Source organism: Zalophus californianus, chromosome 11, assembly GCF_009762305.2.
Source record: "Zalophus californianus isolate mZalCal1 chromosome 11, mZalCal1.pri.v2, whole genome shotgun sequence".
In the NCBI taxonomy this organism is placed as follows: Eukaryota; Metazoa; Chordata; class Mammalia; order Carnivora; family Otariidae; genus Zalophus; species Zalophus californianus.
The window spans coordinates 20,847,203-20,863,578 of NC_045605.1; the positions used below are offsets into that span (position 1 = coordinate 20,847,203).

The following is a 16,376-nucleotide window of genomic DNA, read 5'->3' on the forward strand; positions in this document are numbered from 1 at the left end:
TGAGTCTGTTGGAGATACCCTCCCAGCTCTATGTTAAGCTTTTTCCATTTTTTTAGGCCCTTTCCAAATCTCTTTCTGTCCTCAGGTTGTATATTGGGCTAAGTTATTATTTGACAATTCAGTTTAAGTCAATGAAGATGCCCTGAATAACTACTTGGTGCCAAGCATCGTGCTAGGTCCAGTATACAGGAATAAGAAGTGGATCCCAACAGGGAGACTGTAGTAGATGGTATTATGGCACCCAATTATTTGCTGCCTCTCCCTGTGACAGGAATATGCTTATCTGTGCCATTGACATCAGACTTCATCATGTGACTTACTCTGGCCAATGAAAATGAAGCAGGAGTGATATGTCACTTTTGAGCAGAGGCTTTCGGGAACATTTTGTGGTCCCACACACATTTTCTCTTTTCTGTCTGCCAGGAGAATGACATGTCCAGAATAAGACCCACATAAAGAGAAGATAGGAAGTAGAGCCAGAGCCACAGCCAACATATAACATGATGAAAGATAAACCTTTATGTGGTGAGTGACTGAGATTTTGTTGTTTATCCTGCAGCATAACTAGCACAATCTGCTGACTATAGAGAGGACCACAGAGTAGCTGGAGAGACAGCTTATTTCCAACTGAATCACGGGGTTTTGGATGCTTTGCTGGATATAGACACAGATGATTCAGAAGTAGGCCCAAAAAGGAAAGAAGTAACTCTTCAGAGAGGAGACATCAGGAAGGACTTTTGAGAAGAGGTGATAGCTTAGGAGAGTTTTAAAAGTTGAAGGGAAGTTCCCCTTGTTAGGGGCTTGGGAGGTTTGTTTATTCTAATCAGAGAGACCAGCATGCTCAGATATGAAATATGATATGTTTGAGAATTGCCTGTAATATCCACGACTGTAGGTCAGGATCAGATTTCTTAATCTTTGAAACCTATTGGCCACCCACCACCATGTCAGGTCTCCAAAGGGGAGACAGGCAGACACTCACATAAAAATGCATCCTTTATTTCAGCCAGAACTTTGGCTCCAAATTATTATCTGATCTTATATCATAAGAAGCTAAGCTGGACTGTATGTGAGCCATAGAGACTCTTTTTCAGAAGTTTAATTTTCAATTTAATCAAATAATACTTATACACAGTTTGGAAATCAGCAGTTGCCTTGCCTCAGCCTTTCACATTCCCAAGTCCCCGCCCCTAAGTCAGTCAACTTCAACTCTTTCAGCTCATTTCTCATTTGTAAATGTTGCCATATTTTTAAATACTCTAATTACACTGTTGTTTCTTGATTTACCAATTTTAGAAATTGTATATTGACACTCTACCTTGGTGGATAAGACCTTAGTTTCTCCCACACCTTTCTCTCCCAGTGCCATCCCTGCACTTCCCCTCCTTTTGTCTGTCCAACATAAACTTTGTTTTGTTACATTGATATTTAGTGTTTATATACTAATGACTATGCAAATATTATTTACTCTTGAGTCAAGTGGTACACTGTGATCATATAGTCTCTTTTGTACAATTCTTTGTTTTTCCTGGAGTTAATCATTGCCTCCTTTTTAATTGACCTGATGCCCAAATGTACTTATAATTAATTTTTTTTCAAATGGTTCAACAACTCAACTGCATGCCTGTTAATACCATGTTGTACACATTCAAATTCATCTGTTCCATTTTTCCTTTTACAGTTATCCCTCCAAGAACCTTCTGTTTTTCTGCTCCAATCTGGATTGGCTGCTCTTAGAATTGGAATACTGCATACTGTTATTCTGAGGTTTCCCTTTACCATCATTCTGAATAGTTCCTTTACCTTCTTATGTTGGAGTCCCTATTTCCTGAATTCCCTGTCTTTGTTATTACATTATTATCAAACTACATTGCTAAATTCCATTTTTTTCTCTTTTTTTAAAGATTTTATTTTTAAGTAATCTCTACACCTGATGCGGGACTCGAACTTACAATCCCAGGATCAAGAGTCTAATGCTGAGCGAGCCTGGCATCCCTCTCCCATAACTTCTTAAGTATGAGTACTTCATAGGTAATTGTCTTGAGTCACTGACTACCTGAAAATATCTCTATACTACTCTGATGTGTGTTTGATAATTTATTTGGGTATAGAATTCTAGATTAAAAAATACTTTCTTTCAGAATTTGGAAGGCCTTTCTCTGTTATCTTTTAACATCTGATGGTGCTTTTGGAGAAGTTTAATATTCTCATTCTTGTTTTCTTTACCTGGTTCTTTTTCTCCTTAGAAAATTGCAGGAACTTTTATTTATCCCTCACGATTTAAAATCACAATAACTGGCTACCTTAGTGCAATAGGCGGCATGTCAGTCTTATAAAATCACAATGATGATGGTGGTAGGCTTTGGTAGATATCTTTTTTTCATTCTTTGTGCTGGGCTAATTATTTCTCTCTTGTTAGTCATCTCTCTCTTTTGTTTCCTTCTTTGGAAGTCTTCCTCAACTTTGTCTGCCAAATCTTATGAGTTTTGTTTTTTTTAAAGTTAATTATATGTTAATTTCAGAGAGGCTTTTTTCATTTATTTTTCCTTTTTATTGTAATCCCTTCTTGTTTTATGAATATAAGCTTTCCTCTTCTTGAATTGATGTTATTGCTCTTTTTTGAACTTTTTTATTCCTCCTTGCAAAATCTCTTATCACCTCAGATCTTCTTTTTTTCCTGTTTATTTCAGTCTCCTTTTATCAAGTTTGAGTCTTTTTTTAAGTATCTGCTGATTCTTGACTGCTTATTTATATTTAAGGAAGAGACACTGAAAGTTGATTTTGGAAGCTTGTTAGGTAAATGGCAGAGTTTGTCAACTAGTGGGCGTCACAGAGGGTGACCAGGTGGAAAGTGAGTCTTTTATTGAAGGAACTTCAAATATCAGTAACTGGAGTTCTCTTGGAGTTGTTCACTTCTTCAAAGAAGAATCTTCCAAACTACTGGTTGGTGGTGACAGGGAGTATCCAGCAAGGCCAAAGAAAGGACTAATGGTCACAGAGTTCAGCATGCAGATATCCCCTTAATTCATTCACCCTCCACCACACTTGGTGTTCCCAAGTCCAGTATTGTTCTTATTCAGTTCCTCCAAAGGAAAAAAAAAGTCTCATTTACTGGAGGACAAAGGAGTATGGCTGACAGGCTGGGTGGGGAGAGTGGGGATCCCTTTTATAAACTGATTTCCTACCAATGCCCCCAGTCCAGCCACATATCTGGCCTCAGGGCTATGAGACTTAGTGCCTCTGAGGGCTGAAGATTTCGGGGTTCTGCAGAGTGGATCAGCCCCCACTACAGGCCCTTGGCTTGTGATTTCCTCTTCCTGTTGAGCCAGTACCACTCTTCCCTCGTTTTGTTTAAAAACTGTGAAATAGGGGTGCTTGGGTGGCTCAGTGGGTTAAGCGGCTGCCTTCGGCTCAGGTCATGATCCCAGGGTCCTGGGATCGAGCCCTGCGTCGGGCTCCCTGCTCAGCGAGAGCCTGCTTCTCCCTCTCCCTCTGCCTGCCGCTCTGCCTCCTTGTGCTCTCTCTCTGTCTCTCTGTCAAATAAATAAATAAAAATCTTTAAAAAAAAAAAAACCAAAACTGTGAAACACTTTTTAACACACTGTTTTTTTCCTCTTTTGTTCTTGTCCTTGGTTAATACCTTTATCATTTCTAGAAGTTGGATTGGTGATCCACAGACTTCTGTGGTGTGATAGCCACTAAGCTCTAGAAGACAGGTAGGTAACTGGGTGTCATTTTGGGTCTCACAGCTCCCTGGGCTCTCCTCAGTTTCCCTTATATGCTCCTCTGCTTTGCGTTGTCCCTTAAATATTGGTGTTCCTCAGGCTTCTGCCCCACAGAGATTCATCCTGTTAGCATAAGCTGAAGAGTAGGGGCAGGTCCAAGGTCAGTTCTGTGGCCACGTTCTCTGAGCCCACATCCTAGTTTTGGCTCCTGAACTAGAGAGGAGGAAGCAGAGAACACAGAGAAGCAGTTCGCCAACTGCTCAAGGACCCTGGGCCTCACCGCCTTTGGTCCTATCTCAATGGTTGTCTGGCCTTAAAATGGTTTTCCCTGACCCCAAACAGGAGGGACTCCTAGTCTGGCCCAATTATACCAGCCTCATGGGAAGGCAGAGATGTAGAGAACACCCCCTTTTCCTGGTCCACATCTGTCACTCATTCCAAAATTGGTCAGGCACCATTCTAGGTGTTAGAATTATACTTATGAGTAAAGCAGACTGGATCCTACCTGGATCTCATAATCTAGTCCCAGGAAAGATAACACTAACAGCCAAAGAAACATACTGTACTGCATAGTACAGACACCCCATTGGGTCACTGCTGAGCTCTTGTTTCTTAGGCCTGGAGCAGGAAGGGTAAAGGAGGTCGTGGGTGAGGCAGGGAGCTCTTGAGTAGATGGCCAGCACACGTGATGCCATTTCACACCTCCACATCATTTTGTACGTGTTTCCACCTACATTGACTTTCATCTGTTGTCATTTTGGCAAATTCTATTCTGTTCTTTAAAACTGTTCAGTAATCCCTTCCTCAGCAAAGTCTTCCTGACCCACCCATCCAGCATTAGCCGCATGCTGCGCTGTGCCCCTCCCTCCCTCCCTCCCTCCCGTATGTAGTCAACAGCTTCCTGAGTTGGCTCACTGCTTCAGGAGCTGAAGGCACAGTGTGAGTGAGACCCTGTGAGCAGCGTGTGGGGAAGCACCAATATGAGCTGAGTCCCAGCTTGCCCACGTACTACCTTTGGCCTTGGGCAAGTGAATTAACCTTTCTGAGCCTCAATCTTCTTGTAAAATGAGGATAATAAAATATACCATGAAGTGTTATGGTGGATGATGTGCAGTGACTTGAAAGTGCCTAAAGGGAGCCTCTCATTGGCGCTCAAATGTTGGTTCCTTCCCTTTCTCCTTTCAAGGAGCTTCCAGTCTAATGAGGGGAGAATGACAGGCAAATCAATAGATGCAGCGATTTGTCACAGGTGCTGTGACAAAGGATACTGAACTACGTGCCATTCATTTAGGAGACTGCTTCTCTGTGTCTCCAGCTACACTGGGAGCCCCTTGAGAGGAGGGCCACATGATTCTGTGCCCCCACCACCAAGCACAGTGCCTGACATACACTAGCTGTTCCATACAAGTTTCAGTAAATGAAATGGGAATAGCTCCTGTCTCTATCTGATCCCGGTTTGATCACAGTTAGAGCTAATGCCCAGCATTGCCTTTTCTTTTTTTTTTTTTAACCCCCCAGCTGTTCTTTTGTCAAAGAAGGGGAAATTATAGTTTATCAGCCATCTGGGACAAAAGTCTTCTCTCTTCACTAGAGACTAATTTTTCTAAACCTTATCAAAGTTTGGGACATGAGCATACCCCACCCCTCTTGGGTGGTAGGAATGAGTGGACACCAGAGATGAGGGACAACTCGTCCGGTATCCCCCTGTGGGACCGGCCTCTCTCAGCCTCCTTCCCTCTGAGCATGCAGACGTGCAGACCTCCACCAGCTTATCCATCCTCTTCAAATGAGTCTGTCTCCCAAGAACCAAACATTTTCTCTCCCTGGCCCTGACTTGAAATGAAACGACTTAGCCCACAGACAGTTTTATGGTCCCTCGCCTTCCATTCCTCTTGTTGAGCCCTCACGCTGGTGAGAGCCCAGCCCAGGCTCTGATTTATACAGCTCTCCCAGGCCCCTGTTGGATTCGGAGTCTGGAACAATAAGACAGGGCTATCCATCACTCCTCTGCTCAGATCTCCCTGGACTCATTGGGAAGGAAGGAGGGGTGGGTGGCAGCGAAGACAGCCTCAGGGGTCCTGCCCAGAGAGCATTTGTCACATTGATCGAATGTGCAAGGCGGGAGTGGGGTAGGGGAGCTTTTTATCTCACCCAAGCCTACCCTGTAGACATCAGGGATAGAGTAGAGCAGGGACAGGGGTAAGAACACACATGGGGGAGGTTTGGGAAAGGAATTTGAGCTCAGAAGTCTGACAGATGCCGCCCCCACCGGCTCCAACTCCGAGTGCAGCAACCACTGGTCCGACTATGTTTGATCATCACCAGCTTCTCCATTCTCTTTGTGCCACATGGTACCCCAGCACCTGGCACAGTGCCTGGCATGTAGTAGGCATGCAACAAAGATATGTTCGCTGCTTGACTAAGCCTCCCTCTCCTCCTTACTCACCTACCAGATCTCAGGGTCAAGGGCCATTCAAAGAAGTCCTTGCACACGTACGCATGCTGTCTCTGTGCTTCTGTGGAGGTGTGGCTGTGCATCCTACGGGAACATCTGTGATGAGTGTGTGTCCATGTATGCTGTACACATGTCCACATGGGTCCATGTATGAGTTAGAACTTTCCGAGAGTCAGGGTTCTTAAATTCCAGACTGGGTGACCCAAGGGAAACCATCACTCTGTGAAGAATTTAATTATTTATGCCTGGGGCCTGGAAGAGGTGCCACTCTGCCAGGGGAAAAGGAAATGAATGGGTGGGGTAACCTCCCCAAAGAACTTCTGTGCTTTTTTTTTTTCTTTATTTGACAGAGAGAGAGAGAGAGCACAAACAGGGGGAGCAGCAGAGGGAGAGAGAGAAGCAAGCTCCCCACTGAGCAGGGAGCACAATGCGGGACTTGATCCCAGGACCCTGGGATCATGACCTGAGCCGAAGATAGATGCTTAACCGACTGAGTCACCCAGGTGCCCCCCTTCTGTGCTTTCTGATCCCTGGTCAGCCAGAGCAGAAAGGGGGCTATTACGTGGTTATCATCTGTAAACAAGTTGAAATAGTCCTTGCTCCCAGGAACCCTACCCTTTGGACTTGGGGATCATTTCCTAGGAAACAAACTGTAGTGGGGGTAGGGGCCAGAGGTTTGAGATCAGGTATCCCTCTGCCGCTATGCAGAGGGAAGCCTACAATGCATTATACGTACCAGCTCGGGCAGCATGCAAAGACCCCAGGGAGAGCATTTGGGTTATCAAGAAATTAGAGATTTTGTTCAAAGCCAGGAAAAGAAAATCCAATGTCCAAATCTAGGAGTTGAAGAAAAGAGAATTCAAGGGCTCTGGCGCGCCGTTGTGGCTTTGTTGTGTCTTGGTTTTAGTGCTGCTGAAGCAATAACACGTAATGGCCTGAGCGTTGCTGCCTCCCTGCGCCTGGGAAGTTGGATGACCTGAGGAGAAGCCAAGGGTGGCTAATGAGTCATTAAGAGTCTTTATCAAATTAGGATTATAATCCATCTCAACATGGAGAGGAAAATGTTTCAAATTATCTACTTTCTTAATTGCAACTCAAAGATTTGGCAGGAAATTATCATGAGAGATAACGTCTGGAAATTGACGGATTGTGCTGCTGTGTGCCCAAGCTTCCATGACTGCAGTAGCTGGAGAATGCATGCACACGGACTTACGTGATACTTGTGGACACAAACACCCCTGCTATACATACTGTTTCAGACAGACATACACACATGCACACAGACACACATAGTTGTGTCTGAGCACAAGAGATCAAGCCGTCAGCATTTATTAGGCAATTCACATAGGCTGAGGTTGCTACCAAATGCTTGGAGATTGGGAAGGTAAGATAGATGTATTTAGTCCTTGCCTTTAAGAAGTTCCAAATCTGGTTGGGAAGCTAATGCATACATTTTTGAAATTTAAGAACATGTACAAAGCAGCATTCAAATGCATACTACTATAGTGGAAATGTGAGCCCACAAATTCAAAAGGATACAGGACCTGAATGTCCTGAATTAAGAAGAGTTTCTGGAATGGATGAGTTTTGACTTGAGTGTTGACATTCCCACTGTGCATTGTGATCGCAGCCAATGAGGATGCAGGCAGAAGACATGCTGAGTCTGTCAAGAGGACCTGTGGCCAAGAAGTGACAAAGCATGTTTACAAATTCGCCAGGGAAGGGTGGAGCTTGATGACAAGCCCTGGTTTGGTTAGACAAGGCAAGCTGACTCTCATTTGCCCCACTAAGGCAGGAGCGATTCGAGCTTGAGCTTATCCTTCCCCCTCCTACCCAGTCTCAGTTTCTCTGCCTGTAGAACAGTGTGATCTGAAGACAGGGGTAGGCTTTCCTACATTTCCCTTGGTCGCTGAAAACCTGAGATCTCTGAGTTCAGGGATTGTGCTTTACTCATCTCTCTAGCCCAAGGACCTGGCAGGTGCCTGGCCAGCCTCGGTGCTGGATGGGAGTCCACGAGCTGGTACATTTCTTAGAGGCTATCAGTGTATGCACGCTGAATGAGTGAACCAGAGAATGGTTCCTGGAGGCAGCCTGCCTGAGTCCACACACTTGTTACTTGGTGAAAGTTTCCTCCCCTTATCTCAGCCTCATGGCGACTTCATGGGAATGTGATTAGGCAGTGCATCTTGAGCACTTAGCTTGGAGTCTGGCACTGAGCAAATCATCAATACATATTAGCTATTATTATTGTTGGTACTTTGTTCTTCCTTGCTAAGCAAGCCATGCTCCCCGTGCTGGGTACATTGGGTATCTTGTTCCTTCATTCGGTCATTCTTTCTTACCCTCCCCCTGCAATGTGGTAAGGACCGGCTTCTGCAGGCGATGTGGCCTCACTCCTTTCCAGGGTTGTTGCTCGGTTCTCTGAGCCCTGCTGTCTGGCTGCTGTAAGTCTGGGTGCCAGAATGAAGTTGGGATTGTGGCCATGCAAAATCCTCAGCTCAGGGAAGCTTAAGAGGTTGGACAGAGCATCAGAGGCAACAAATGCTGGTAGGCTTCATCCCTGGAGACAGGGAGGTGATGGTCCAGTGTATGAGCAGAAGGAGGTAGGGCAGTTCTGGGAGAGGGGGTGATGGTGAGGTGGTAAGAATGGGAATAGAGCCAAGGCAGAGCACGGTGATGTCAGGGGTGACAACTGTGAAGGTGATAAGGTGGCTGAAGGAGATGGGGGACAAGGGTTTAGTACAGGTCTTCAAGGAGAAGAGGTCTTTGTTTTGGAGAGAGTAGACATTTCAAAACTCCCCAGAACCCTGTGGGTGGAGGAGGGGTGGTCCTAGCACCTTCCGCCGTCTGAGGGAGGAGGCGCCGAATGTCCTGCTGGCCTCCCCTCACTCCATCACCCCTCAGCCAGTCCTGCGTGGTGCTGCTGGGAAGCAGAGTGGATTGAAGAGCTGGTGAGCCAGAGTGATACATGATAAATGGTAAAGATTTCAGCATCCAAACATAGTTTATACCAAGACAAAAAATATAGCCCAGAGGAGAGGCTTCAATAACAATAGAATGCAAGTCACATAGTAATTTAAAAATTTTTGGCAGTCCCATTAAAAAAGGTAAAAGAAACAGGTGAAAAGATTTTTAATAGCCTATTTTAATTTAATTCAACGTATCCAAAGTATTATCAACTCAACATCTAATACATATAAAATAATTATTAATGAAATATTTTACTTTTTTTTTTTTCACTAAGTCTTCTAAATCCATGATTACACTCATGGTACGTCTCAGTTTGGACCAGCTGCATTTCAAGTGCTTAGCTACTTGTGGCTAGTGGGTCACTGTGTGTTGGTCGGCACAGGTTTATACTGTCCTTTCTCAAATTTCTGTGGCCAAACCCTTGGGATGCCATTTCCCACAAGTGGCTCTTTTTGGAAATCATCATAGCATTTTACAGTCTAAGTATTCTCTTTCTCAGTATTCTTCTTTCTCAGTTTCGTCAAACTGGCTGTGATACTGCCCACCCCTTGCTAGAAACTGGAAAAAGCTGCAGAATCACTTAAAACTCTTCTCTTTCCTTTACTCCTTCCCACAGAGCCTCTCATCTGGAGTTAGGGCTGGGTAGCTCCCTTGAGAGAGAGAAAGAGTGGGGGGGTGGGCAGTGCTTGAAGAAACTTCCAGTATGTACATCACTACCATAAGAAAGACGGGGGTTTTTTGAAAGGCTTTGGGGACTATATTATTCCCATATTAGAGAAGCTGGTTAGAGACAAGACCCAATTAATTGCCTATCATGTGCCCAGAGGACAGCTTGCATTCCCCCATGCTCCAGAGGGTGGGAGTGAAATGGGGAAGCAGAAAGGCTCTCTCAGGGTCAAAAAAAGTGACTCAGATATGGGCAAGGAGCCTAGACAGCCCAACTTCCAGCTCAGAGCAGAATCCTGGAGCCCCACCTTTCAGGAGATGCATTTTCACATTGTGCAGGCCCCCCAGCCCATCTCTAAGAGGTGTGCCCTGATGCATTTCATCAGGAACAGAATCTTCCTCGCTTGGCCTTACCCGCACCCCCCCCCATACCACAGTCCCTCAAGGTTTCAGGGTCAGGAAGGAGGCCTTAGGAGAAGAGTAAGCACCCCCCTTCCTCCCTTTCCTTGCTTCCATTATCTGTGTTTCCAGCCCTCAGAGCCTGTCACAGCATTCTCAGTAAACAATATCTCCCTTCCTCAGGCCAATTAAATTAGCACTATAATAAAGGCACAGGCAAGTGCTGCCGAGGCCCTGGGTAAGGGCTATTAAATCTAATGGCTCCATTTGTTAGAGGGCCTCCCATGTGCCGGGGACTGTGCTGAGCTCTGCCTTCATTATTTTATCTAATCTCCATGGGCTCGTGAGCTGGATACTATTATCATCCTCATTTCATAAAGGCAGAAGCTGAGATTGGAGAGTCTCCGCGACTTCCCAGAAACGTGGCTATCTTGTGACAGGGTAGAGATTCGAGCCAGGTCCATGTGACTCCAAAGCGGGTGTTCTCTGCCGGGGGCTGGGGGTGGAGGTCAAAGAAGTTTCGAAAAGAGGTGGTGTTTCAGCTAAGTCTTAACAGCCCATGGGATTTGGGTGGGTAGGGAAAGAGGGAATTAAAAGTCAAGGCTGAGAGAAGAGCGTGAGCAAGTGCAGGGAGGGCTGGAGAGCACCAATTGTCCTGGCCTTCATGAGGGCCGGCTGGCATGGAAGTGTCCAAAGCTCTCCATTGCAGTGGGTGTTTTTCTTTTTAATTAATAAACTTTATTTTTTTTAGAGCAATTTTTGGTTCACAGCAAAATGAACAGAAAGTACAGAAATTTCCCATGTACTTCCTGTCCCCCACTTCCCTGCACCATGCACAGCCTCCTCCACTATCAACATCCCCCACCAGTGCGGAATATTTGTTATAATGGACAAACCTATATCGACGCATCATTACCCATAGTTCGTAGTTTACATGAGGGTTCACTTCTGGTGCTGTACATCCTGTGGATTTGGGCAAATGTATAAGGACATGTATCCCCCATTATAGTATCATACAGAGTACTTTGCTGCCCTGCAAACTTTCTGTGCTCTGCCTTTTCACCCCTCCCCTGCCCCACACCCTGGCAACCACTGATCCTTTTACTGTCTCCGTGGTTTTGCTTTTAATGGAATGTCACATAGTTGGAATCATACATTATATAGCCTTTCCACATTGACTTCTTTCACTGAGTGATATGCATTTAAAGTTCTACCATGTCTTCTCATGGCTTAGTCGCTCATTTCTTTTTAGTGCTGAATAATATTCCATTGTCTGGAAGTACCATAGTTTATTTATCCATTCACCTACTGAAGGACATCCTGGTTGCTTCCAAGATTTGGTAATTATGAATAAAGCCACTGTAAACATCTGTGTGTAGGTTTTTGTGTGGGCTTTATAAGTTTTAAATTCATTTGGGTAACTACTAAGGAGTACAATTGCTGGATCATATGGTAAGAGTATGCTAAGTTTTATAAGAAACTGCTACAATGTTTTCCAAAGTAGCTATATCATTTTGTGTTCCTGCCAGCAATGAATGAGAGTTTCTGCTGCTCCACTTCTCACCAACATTTGGTGGTGTCGGTGTTTTGGATTTTGACCATTCTAATAAGCGGTATGATACCTTATTGTTTTATTTTGTAATTCCCTAATGACAAATGATGCTGAGCATCTTTTTATATGCTTACTTGCTGTCTCTATATCTTTGGTGAGTTGTCTGTTCAGATCTTTTGCCCATTTTTTAATTGGGTTCATTTATTTAATGTTGAATTTTATGAGTTCTTTATATTTTTTTTATAATAGGCCTTTATCACATGTGTCTTATAAATATCTTTTTTTTTTTTTTTTACCATTCTGCGATTTGTCTTCTCATTCTTTTCATGCAGCAGCTTTTAAAACAGATTCCTAGGCCCTTATCCAGATCAACTTTCTCCAGGAATGGAACCAGGAACACAGAACTATAAAGAAGTTCCATAAAGGTTCTTAGGCAGGAAGTCCGTGGGCTAACACTGGGAACCACTGATGGTGGTGATGGGGAGGTGTAGTCGGGGGTACAGGAGATTAGCCTGAAAGATAGATCAGGGCTGGATAAGGAGGTAGAACTTGAATGCCATGCTAAGGGATGTGGCATTCAAGTCCCTTCTTTTTATTATAAGTCCCAATAAACATTTTAGGCTAAATCTTTTTTTTTCCTAAAGATTTTATTTATTTGACACAGAGAGAGAGAGAGAGAGAGAGAGAGAGAGCACAAGCAGGAGGAAATGCAGAGGCAGAGGGAGAAGCAGGCTCCCCACTGAGCAAGGGGCCTGATGCGGGGCTCGATCCCAGGACCCAGAGATCATGACCTGAGCTGAAGGCAGACGCTTAACCCACTGAGCCACACAGGCACCACTTTTTTAGGCTAAATCTTATAGGAGATGGTTTCTTGAGGGGACACCAAAGTGTGATCCAACCTTTGTTTTAGGAAGAACACTTTGGTGATAGTATATAGGAAGTATTGGGGATATTGGTGGCATTAGACCCAGTTAGGGAATCATCAAAATATTCATATTCCAGGTGACTGGTTTAAGTCCCTCAACTGGGCTGGGGCAATGATGGAGAAATAAGTTCCATTCAATTCAACTCAACAAGTATTTCTTTAATGTTTTCGGGACTAAGCACTATATACCATGGTTCTAAGGATTCTAAGATGAAATAGATATTGTCCCCATCCTCAGAGAACTCACAATCAAGATTCACCAAAAATAATTAACTTGAGAATAGAGGGAACTGGTGTGTGGAACTAAATTTTGTCTCTCCCTGCCTCCCCTCCCACAAATTCACATATTGAAGCTCTTACTCCCAGCGTGACTGTGTTTGGAGATAGGGGCTTTAAGGAGGTAGTGAAAGTTACATGAAGTCAGAAGAGGGGGTCCCTAATCCAGTAGGAATGGTGCACTTATAAGAAGAGAAAGACATCAGAAATTGCGGGGCGCCTGGGTGGCTCAGTTGGTTAACCGACTGCCTTCGGCTCAGGTCATGATCCTGGAGTCCCGGGATTGAGTCCCGCATCGGACTCCCTGCTCAGCAGGGAGTCTGCTTCTCCCTCTGACCCTCCCCCCTCTCATGTGCTCTCTCTCTTTCTCATTCTCGCTCTCTCAAATGAATAAATAAATAAAATCTTAAAAAAAAAAAAAGAAAGACATCAGAAATTGCTCTCTCCCTCTGGTACACAGGGAGTCTGCTTCTCCCTCTGACCCTCCCCCCTCTCATGTACTCTCTCTCTTTCTCATTCTTGCTCTCTCAAATGAATAAATAAATAAAATCTTAAAAAAAAAAAGAAAGACATCAGAAATTACTCTCTCCCTCTGGTACACACAGAGGAAAGGCCATGTAAGGACACAGCAAGAAAGTCCCATCGCAAGCCAGGAGGAGAGGTCTCACCAGGAACCAATCCTCCTGGCACCTTGATCTTGGACTTCCAGGTTCCAGAACTGTGAGAAAATAAACGTCTGTTGTTCAGGCCACCTGCCCTGTGGTACTTTGTTATGGTGGCCTGAGCACATTAATACAGACAAGTTTAAATTTTATTCACAGGCTGATAATGACAGGACTCAGGCCATTGATTGTGGATGTCCACAGCTCAGAGGGGACAATCTGGGTTGGTGTGAATTGCTTATCCTAAAGACAAATCAGGTGCAGACAGAGTGAGAAAAGGGCCCAGAACCGAGCCATAGGAACACCAACATTTAAGAGTGATGACTGGGATTGGGAGGAGCTCCTGTTTGCTCACAATGTTGAAGTGTTGGTGACTTACATGACATGTGTGCCCCTCTCCTCCCTCTTCATCCTCAGAAGGATGATGGGGGAGAGACTGTAGAGTGTGTGAAGTGCATTCTATAGACTTAATTTCTGCTCTGTCCCTTCTCTACTCGCTGCCAGAGCCAACATTTAGATATGGAACTCCTGGAATTTGACATGTTGTCTATTCATGTGTTCAGTAAGTATTCACTAGCTTGTGTCGTCTGTCAGATTCTTGTATTACCGTTTAATGTTTTATGTAGTGGTGCTTTGCCTGCTTCAGCTAGAACGAAAGCTCCTTGAGGACAGGAACTGTAATTTGAACTTCTTTGCTTCTGCTCTTTATCCTCAGCTGGGGCACACAGCTGAGCTTCCGGTGGGTGCAGGACAAGTATTTGCTTTGAATGATTATGGAAACAAGGTTACATTTAGGTAATCATTTTTTAAGTTTTTGCAAATTACAAATGTAGTTAAAGCAAGATACATTTATTTTAAATTACAATGTACAGTTTAAGGCATCAAAAGGGTATTAGTAGGAATCACGGTATTTTAAAAGACTCCAAAAATTAACAGCTCATGGCAATGGATCTCCTGTATCAAGAAAGAGTTGGGCACAGAACTAGATTTTAGAAAATGAGGGGTGTGACGTGTGAATCAGTGATGCATGGCTGTTGCCTGCAGTACTATTTATGGCTCACTGACACCTCTCTGATGGGGTTAAGTATTTACAGTCAGCCTGATTTTCCCCTCTGACTCTGCAGGCTACAGCAACTCACTGGGAGCCCTGAGAAAGAGAGAAAACCTTCCCTCCAGGGCTCCCAGGCAGGGGCAAATGGATCTCCCCTCCCCCTTCGGTATCTGAAGAGGGCTTCCCTCTGAGAGTTTATGGCAGCCTGACCTCCAGCCTCTGGGTTGGAGAATCGAGAGCCTCTTCTGTACTACATAAAAAGGGCAAGTGCATTCATTATTATTATATTATTATACAATGTATAATATATAATAGCGATTATGCTGTCAGCAGCCAGAGTCTCTGACCACAGATCAGAGGCTGGGGTGACATAAATCCACCTAGTGAAGTCTTTGGAGGTTCCACGTGAAGGTGAGAGGATTCAACTCCATCTATAAAGGGGGCTCGCAGTGAAGACTTTCTTCCATAAGCAACTTTGGAGTTTGAATTTGGGGGGGACTGGGGAGATCTGGACAAACAGTATTTAGTGTATCTGGGATATGATGCAGAAAAGGTCACAACCGCCTCTTCTGAGCCCTGGAATGCTAATAGCTCTCATCCTGGCTCAGGATGGAGGCAGATGAGGAGTGACCCAGAGGCCTGCAAAGAGTGAAGGGGCAGCCTTCAACTTCTTGGGTCAGATTCTTTACTGAAAACCTGGCCTGCTTGGGTTTCACTTTCTGCTTTCCTTGCTTACATCAGTGTCTTTGTCTAGGCTTTATCCAGGCCCCCTGCCTGCTCTGGGGTCAGAGGATCAATCGCTGCCTGACTGGCTGAACTGGCTCCTCTATGGGGAGCAAGGAGCAAAAGTCAAGGGGGAAGGGGTTCTCTTTTCCCTTTATGCAGAGGGCCATGTGCTAAGTTGTGGAAGCAAGCAAGCCTGCATCTGTAGGTGGCTGGGTGCCTACGCCTGGCACTTAGTAGGACTGTAATCTTTTGGAATGAAAGAAAGCACATGTATGACAACCAAGCTTGCACAGGTCTTAGACGGCGCCAGTGTGAATTTCCTCCATGAAGTAGAAGGAAGCCACCCTAGCAGGCCCAGGCTGAACAACAGCCCAGCTGATCGCTCCCTTTATATTATACCACCCGACCCTCAGAACTCTGGGACTTTTTAGAATGAAAATAGCAATGGCTTAGAATAGGCTTGCCAGGCATTTGCAAAGAAGTGATTTACTAACAAGGCCTCTACACCCTTTTGTCTCTCCCTCTGCCCCACCCCATTACAGTCTCCCCCTCGGTGAGCCAAACGCCCCAGGAAGCCCACAGCAGAAAAAGCTCTTGAGAATAGGAATAACTAACCAGAGTGTCATCTGAGCACCTTTTCTGGGGCCAGGGTAATGAGAATTATTCAAATGCAATCATAAAAATGAGGCCATCAGGCAGGAATGGGGTGGGGGTGCGGGGGGAGGAGTGGTGGTGGAGGGAAGGATTCCTCGCCAGTTTTAAGTTTCATGATTTCGGGGGAATTCTCTCGGGGTGCACGGAAAATTCCCCCTCCTCGCCATCCCCTGAGCCCAGGAGGTCGTGCCAGTCGGCCTCTGTGGTTTGCAGAGAGGACGCGGCGTGGGGGTGGGGTGGCGGGGGTGGTGTCCCCAGTCCCGAGGGCGTATGCCGCGTCCCTCCGCCAGCGGCGGGCTCGCAGTGCGCGGCTTC

The 16,376-nt window shown here is 45.1% G+C and overlaps 1 protein-coding gene across 14 annotated transcripts in view; it reads left to right on the top strand.

Moving 5' to 3' along the window:
- PKNOX2 (PBX/knotted 1 homeobox 2) overlaps positions 1-16,376 on the top strand; it is a 304,609-nt gene that overhangs the window by 34,399 nt on the left and 253,834 nt on the right. For 10 of the 14 annotated variants that reach the window (XM_027581284.2, XM_027581285.2, XM_027581289.2 and 7 more), the window contains one exon: positions 424-525. The exons of the other annotated variants lie outside the window; for them this stretch is intronic. The gene's annotated coding sequence lies outside the window, so the exon portion shown is untranslated. The remainder of the gene's footprint in view (positions 1-423; positions 526-16,376) is intronic. 14 annotated transcript variants of the gene reach the window in all.